The sequence below is a fragment of the Charadrius vociferus genome, unplaced genomic scaffold, assembly GCF_000708025.1.
Source record: "Charadrius vociferus isolate BGI_N301 unplaced genomic scaffold, ASM70802v2 scaffold69, whole genome shotgun sequence".
In the NCBI taxonomy this organism is placed as follows: domain Eukaryota; kingdom Metazoa; phylum Chordata; class Aves; order Charadriiformes; family Charadriidae; genus Charadrius; species Charadrius vociferus.
Window position 1 is genome coordinate 761,557 of NW_009649937.1, and position 8,124 is coordinate 769,680.

The following is an 8,124-nucleotide window of genomic DNA, read 5'->3' on the forward strand; positions in this document are numbered from 1 at the left end:
AAGGAAAACTGATTCCAGCTCTACACACACACATACACATGCCCCATGCGTGTGCCACTGGTGTCTGTTATTTTCCAGCCTTCTAATGAAACATCGTTCAAAACCCCACTCCTCAAGAGGGGTAGGTGATGAACCCAAGGTAGGGGAGCCATAGGCAAGCCACCGCTGGGATGGTACAGCTGCCGGGCAGGCAGAGCGGGCAGCCCTGCGGGCAGGAGCCCGTGTGACGTGATGGGACCTGAGCGCTCTGAAGCCGTCAATAGTCTCAGCAGAGATGAGCTGAGAAAAGCCATGAGCAGAGCTGACATCTGCCCCCTGGGTAGGTACCTAATGAGCAGAGACATTGTCCATTTGGGGAGATGAGGTAAAGTTAAAAGATTTCTGAGCTGGCAATACAGCAAGGCAAGGTGAATGGAGACGGGGGTCTGAAACCAGTCTCCCCCCAGGCTCTGCAGCTGTGGGTGAGCAGGATGGGGACGGTGCTGGCATCTCGTCTTTGCTGCCTGGAGCTTCCCTCTATGTGATTTTCTGCCACATTAGAAGAGAAATTGGTGCTTTCTGAGAGCCGTCTCACTGGGAGCATCCCCGGGGGGTTCTGGTGGGGTCCAGCGCAGCCCCACACCTGCTGAAAAGGTAGTAGCATAGGGAGAGCATGTTCCTGGGTCTAGCGCCATGCCAGACCTGCTTTTGGCTGAGGTGTGGGCATACGCAAAGGCTCCTGTGTCCTGCAGTCCCCACAGCCTGGGAGCAGGACAGTACTTGGCAAAGCTCCAGCCCCTGGCATCACCCAGCAGCCCCCCTCTGCCACTTCCACAAACCTAGTTCAGTCAGTCCCTATAAACCCAGTGTCTGTAAGCCCACTTGTCATCAGCTTTTCCCTAACTTACCTCCAGCCTCTTTGTTACCCACCACCTTCAAACAGCTCCTGGTGATGAGACGGGAGCGATGGAGCGGGAGAAGGGAGAGCTCTGTATCGTCCTTATCACTTCCCAGTTTTCTCCTCCAGAAAACCTGGCTCTAAAAGCACTTGTGAGCCAGCAAACCTCCTCCTATTTACCCCCAAAGCCCTGGCAGGAATGTCATGGGTTCACCTGGGAAAGCCTGCACCAAGATGCTTTCCTCCCCACCTGCCCACCTACTTCCCCAAAGGCCAAGGGGGGTTTACACGGCAATCATCTCCTTGGGATCATCCTGGGTGGAAGGGGAGGTCCTCGAGCATCCTCAAGGCTTTCTACCAGTCAACAACAGCTTAAAAAACTTGCCATTGCTCCGCACAATTTTAATCAGTTCCATTGACAACACTCTCAGGTCTAAACCACATAGCAAGCACGATTTTCACCCACATAGTTCCAGGGGGGTTTTGCTCCTTTCCGACAGATATAGACAGAAATGCCCAACCTGGGGTGCAAACCCAAGGGTGGCTTTGTCTGGGATGCCCAGGAGCAGGGACAGCGGTTGGGCTCTGGCTGCTCCTCCCCGGCACTCCTCTGACCTGCTGGGCTTGAGCAGATGGAGAGGCCTCAAATCCCCCCGTAAGCCAGGGAAGGGGACTAATCTCCTAGAGGACAAATCAGTTAGCGAAGGGGGAAGCTCAATGTTTTGCCTTTTTCTCCTTCTTCTGGCAAACACCAGCAGTATCCAGCATGCCCAGAGGGGCACCAGCAACCCTGAGGGTGGAGGAGGCAGTGCAAGGAGCTTGGGTACCTAGTGGAGACCTGGTTTTGGGACAAGCAGGCATACTATTTAGGTTGCAGCAAGCTAAGCCATAAGTGGCCTACCCAGGGAGACACAGTTGCTGGTGTGTCCGTGGGGAAAACCACATCTGGTGAGCTTTTAAAACTTCCAGAGCACTCCCCAGCCATGAAGGGCTGAGGCTTTACTTCACGTGAGAAGTCCTTGGTGGTCTTAGGAAGCCTTAGCAAACAGTCACTGGGATGAGACAGACCATCTGCAGTGGAATCCCTGGTCCTTCCTCACCTTTGGGGAAGAATCGAGATTAGGTCAACTGGAGTGGACTAGGTCCTCAGGATGGGATTTGGAGAGCCAAACATGCTATCTTCAAAACCTAGACACCACTAAAAGGATTAGGAGTGATGTAACGCACTGATGTCAAAGCAAGCACTCAAGCTAGACCTGAGCCCCAGCAGCAGATGCCACCAGCAGCTCCCCGGTATATCACCCATTGCCAAGCCCAACCCATGCCTTTCAGAAGGGTGTTTCCGCTCAGAAGACCTCAGAGCAGAAGTCGGCCCAAGGAGACCCCAGGGTCTGCACAGCCCGGTCCTGCTCCTGGGGCTGTTGGTAAGCAGCCACCCCCCACCCCCCCAGTTCATTTTCCTTCTACTCCAAACAAAAGCAAGAAGGTTAGCTAATTTGATGCCATACTCCATTTTCCTGGGTTGTTTTTTTTTCCTTCCATCCTTTCTTTATCATTGCCCCTCTTCCCTTGCTTAAGGGCTGGCAAAGCTACTCCTGCGTGCTTGCAAGGAAGAAACGTCTCGCCAGATATTGTCAGCTCTACTCACAAAACTCTGGGGTGTTTTCTTGCTACGGCAGGGAGAGCTGTCAACGACAGGCATGTTAGCTCTCATAAATGCTTGAAAGGAGGAACCTGCAACCCAGGGCAAGGATAGAGACCGTACAGACTGAGATGCATGGCATCTGGCCACGGTTTGCACCCTGGTCCCCTGATGGAGGAGCATGGATGGCCAGCAGAGCCTGGTGAAGCCCCAGTCAAGGTATAACACACATCATCACGACACATCATCACTTCTGTCACTCACTTGGGGAGCCAGACCCCCAGCGCAGAGCCCACGTGCAAAAAAATGTCCCAGGAGAGAGAGGTTGAGCTATCGGTCCCTTCCTGGGGACCATGGCCACCCAAGCTGACCAGTAAAAACAGGCAACTTCAGGTCCCTCATTCATCCATCCCCTGCCATGCGCTGCTGTCCAAAATACGCTGGAGGGGTAAGATGTTTTCCAGGTGGGGAAACTGAGGCACAGAGGTGTCCAGACCAGTGAGGTGTCTGAAGAGGTCTCCCCAGGTGGATTTTTCAGCAGGCACTGAAACCCCAACAGTGCTATGCAAGCCTCCCAGAAAAAAATCCCACAGCCGCCCTAAGGAGAGGCGAGATGCTTGCCAGGCCCATCACTGGCATGTCAGCTGTCCGGTTGCTAAACAGCCTGCAGAAAATCATCCTGACTGCATCCTCGGCAGTGTGGTCCCCTTGCCCAAGTGGCAGTCACTGACCCCGGGCGCCCCCAGGCATCCTCCTCCCCTGACACAAAGTATCCAACATAGCCAGATCAGGAGGATCTTCCCCCAAAGCTATGAGATGTCAGAAACATATGGATTTTGCCTGCTGGCTTTGGGCTTTGCAGCTTCCCAAGATACCCGAGGTGCATTTCACAGAGCGGCCATGGGCAACCTCAACACAGCGGAGAGGCTCGCCTACCCTGCAGAGTCACCTCGTCATAGGGAAGGGGTTCGTTTCCCAGACACCCTGGGGTCTCCTCTCTAGAGCTCCCCAAAACGCTGCCTTCATGTTATCAGTCAAATAAAAGTCTTTAAATAGTGAATCATTTCCATATTTGAAGGAAGACCAGAGACACTCAGCAATTCAGGCTGTGAGCATCTCTGGAGGTCTCTGGTCCAGCTCCTGCCCCAAGCAGGGTCACTCCAGAGCCAGATTAGGCTGCCTGGCATGAAATAATTTCACCCTGAAACCTCAAAACTTTTTCAAAGCCCTCTGTTTTCTATCTGCACACCAGGAGGGGCTCTCCTGGGGGCTTTCCCAAAACAAGGAAAAGGGAGGAGACATTCATTTCAGGCACTGGAAACCTGATGCCCTCATCCACTCCCATTGCCAAAAGTCCTCATTTTTATCATTTCAGGATCACAACGGGCAGCGGGAACCGCATCATAGATCACCCAGCTTCCTAACATCACCTGGGTAAGAGGGGATGGAGCAGCCACATACCACCCCTCGGCAGCACGGAGCCAATCTTGCCGGGCTTTTCGACCAGCCAGCGTGACCTGTGCTGGGGAGGGACAAGACGGCATCATGCCTGGAGTTGCCTGGGCAGCCCTGGACGTTTGGAGGGGCCGTTTCTGCCTCCTTACCCTCGCGGCCGATGCCCTGTGCAGTGCGACTCGGTGGCACATCTGGTGGCGTGTGGAAGGTGCCAGTGCAGCCTGCTGGGCAGCTCTCACCCTGCAGACAAAAGGGACAAGAGTCAGGCTATGCTGGGGCGAAAGCATCCTTCAAACAACACACCCCAATGTAATGCAAGGCCATCAGGTGCCCAGCAGCAAACCCCCCAAAATCCTCGCAAGGGCGATGGAGCAAAGATGTTGCAACAGGAGGTGTGCAACCATGATGTGAGGGTACCTGGGGGGCAGGGCCCACATCATGGTGTGTTTACACACCAGAAAAAGTTTAAGAGTTTCAAGGTTTCAAGGCAGAGACCCCCAGCAGCACCAGTGAGTCCTGTCTTCATGCAATGTTCACTATGAACACTTCGGGGGAGCTCCAAACCCCGCACAGAGCAAAGCTGCACCTTGCAGATGAGAAACCCCTCCACAAGCAGCCGCTCAGTTGCTGATGTCGGGAATAAGCAGAGCATTTGCTACCTCCACTTGCAGCAGCACGTCGCTTATGTTTCCAAATGCATTGCTTAAGTTTTAAGAAAAGACATTGCTTCCTTCCCACTCTGAGCCAAATGCGGGCAGGCTGTGCTGGTGCTGGTCACTCACGCTGTGCCCACCATAGCAGGTCCCCATCCCAGGGATACCCACATGGGCACTTCAGCATCACCCAGCACCCATGCCAGAAATGCCATCGCCCCAATTCCCTGAGGACAAGATGACCCTAGCAGTGCTGGGAAGCAGCTAAACCTGGAGCCAGCAGACCAGGCCCCTCCAGGGCACTTGAATTTTCAGGAAACGATCACCTTGGGCTGTAAAAGTTTGGACAAGAGGGTTTACTCCTTGGTGGCAGGGATGCATGAGTCATCCTCCAGTCACTGCCCTTGAAACCAAGCCAAAAAAGCTTTTATTCAAAGCAGCCAGCAATCAGATACCAGATCTGGAGCTCCAGAATTAACCCCTGCCTTGGACAGTACGGCTGATTGCCCTTGCATGTGGACCCTCTTTCTCCTCCTTCAGTTGATGCTGGGTTTCCCTACCATGTGCACCCACCAAACTTCGCAGGCACAGCACCCATGGTCCCCTGGCAAGGCCGTAAGACCCTGGTGATGGGCTGCTGCTGGACCAAAGGGGGCTGGAAACGCATCCATTCCAGCTGGGGAATGGCATTTCTCTTCTGTGTGTCTCATTGCAAACAGGCCAGTAAATAGGCCAGAATTTGGGGTTCAGCAAATGGAAGAAGCAACCAAAAAAATAAAGCAGAAAATTCCAAGTACTTTGTTTCACCATTTTCAGAGGAAAGCTTTTAATCTTTGCACTCCTGAGTCCTTGTTTCACTTCGGAAATCGTCAACCATCCCTAGCTCCTGTAAAGGGCTCTCCATCTATCAGTGTGCCAAGTCTTGATGGACTTTCCCAAAATGGGGGAACCTGCCTGCTGGAAAATCCCATATTCCCTCCTCAACAGAAACCAGCCCCTTGGAGACACTCAAAGGAGGGACATACTGTGTTAAAAAGAGCTTTTCTTCTTTCTGGTTTGCCCGCAGAGAGGTGCTAGCATCCAGCTTGCCTGTCAACCTGATGAAAAGTGGACCTATTTCCTCATCACTGTATTGGGACAGGTGGGAAGATGAAGGATGCCCCTGTCCCTGCCCAGATATCACTGCCCCAGGGCTGGGAGCAAAGGTCCACCGTGGGAACACAAACACTGCCCCCCAGGCATCTCCGCAGCCCTCCATGCAGGGAAGGACAGATGGCAGGTGCCGCATGGGATACCGGCCACATCTTAGCACCATTAATTCACCTCTGCAATTAGCAGAGCAAAGAAGCAGAGATTGCTGCAGAGTGCCAAGACCGAGGGGAACCGCTGCCATTAACGCTGCCAGCAGCTGCCTGAACCATGCCCCCTTCCCACAGGCCCAGAGCAGCACGCTGCGGGCAGCTCTGCAGCAGCCGGGGGTAGTCTTGGGACATTTGTTCCCCCTCCCTCTCCCGTGGTAGGGACTCCATGCATGCAGGGGTGCCTGCAGCACCCCAGCCTCACCATGCAGGCACGCTGATCAGCTGGGTGGGAGCCAGCTCCAGCCCCGAAACAACCCCATGCTCTCCTGGGGCCATTGCAAAGAGAAGGGAAAGAAGCCAGGGGCTATATTTGTACCCACTAACCTGGGCTGGAGCCCTCCACCATAGCCCCATGGACCCGGGGCTCAGGCAGCACAGGGGCTGAGCATCGCTCAGCCCATCCCAGTGGTGTCTGGCAGTGGTTTTGCCACCTGCATGGGCCTGCCATGAATTTCACGGCAGAGCTACACCTCCCTGGCCATCATTTAAAGCAAGCTCAGACAGGGGGTTCCCTCTTATATCCTCACAGAGGCCACTGTGGAAATGCTCCTAGAAAGCATGGAGTAGGTCACAGAGATTTTGTGAGCCTTCTTCACCTCCCATAGGGCTCTCCATCCCCAGGTTGCTTGCTTACAGCCGGAGCCAGTCTGCACTAGGTGCTGCTAATCATCCTCTCCACCCTCAGGGACCATCTCCCAGCCTCCCCAAGACCGTGGCACAGAGCAGTGTCCGGTGCATCTCCCACCAGGACCACCCGCTCCCTTGCTACCACATCCCTCAGGATGTGCAGATGCTGTCTTCTCTTGCAAGGATGGAAGTGTGCACATTCCATGGCTGCAGGCCAGGAAAGCCTGGGACAGCTGCACTGTGATAGCTGCAGCACCTGGCTTCACCCCACACCCCCAGCACCATGGGTGCCCCTGGGGTATCATGGCCCCGAGCTGCCCCATCTGCCCTGGGCTCACTGTGCTGCACACTGGGGCAGGATACCCTGCAGTGCGGTGCTGTGTGCCATTCCTGGGGGGCCATGCAGCATTCACACTGGGGTGGGGATGTTCTGCAGCGCAGCAGCCACCGGAGGATGCTGCACAGGGCTGGGCTGCTGCAAGGAAGGTGGCATGGGCCTCCCACTCCCCAGAACGGGTCAGCAAGGCCTCATCCAGACCCTGGGATGCTTGCTGGAAGGGGCTAGGCAATAAATGCTGCCCACTGCGCTGAGGGCGATACCCAAATAAATCTACCCCTCTCAACCCAGCTCCATGTGATGGAGGCTAATGGCTACAGTGGAGAGAGGGGAGCAACCCCAGGGCAGGGCATCCTGTGCTCCCTTGCGCGAATGTGCTGATGAACCAGCACAATTTTGGAGGAAGGACAGAAAAGGTTCCCAGGCTGGGGAAACAGCCTCCCAGGAGATGATTTGCCCCACTGCGGTGGAAGCTTGGAGACATGTGCTCCAGAAAGAAGTCCTGGGCCCCCTTCCTACCCCCGGCACTGATGCAGGGGCTGCATTTGCCCTGGCTGGGTGCACTGATCAGCTGTTTGGTGGGTTCTTTGTGACCACCACGCCTGGAGCTGGGGCTCAGAAACAACCACTAGACCAACAGCAGCAGGACCCCGCAAGATGCTTGCACCTGAAAGCCACCACCCAACAGCCAGCAGCCAGGGCTCACCTGCACAGCATCCCTGCCATCCCCATCCCCCCATGTGCTTCTCCTTGCAGCTGCAGGCGGGGGGCTTGTCAAGCCACCTCCCTTGGGGACCCCCGTTTGTGGTCCAGGACCCCGGGGGCAGCACTTTGGGGCTTGTTTCGGCAGAGGACAGCCCTTGTTGAGCCAAGCAGCATCCTGGGCTGGGAGTCAGGGACGGAAAACTCTCAGCAGCCTTGCACAGACGCACACCCGGGGAAGTGGAAGCACATGTGGGGGGAGCCCCTCGAGATGGGGACGGGGGGACCCGCTGCTCTGTGGAGCAGAGGTTTTGGAGGGGACTCGCCTCCCGCTCCCGGGCTGGTTCCCGGAGTGATGCCCCACCCAGAGCCGCCTCCTCGTCCTAGGGACTGTGTCCCCCTTCTCGCCACAACCCCCCACGCGGGTACCCGCGTAGCCGACCCGCCTCCCCCCGCCCGAAGGATGGACC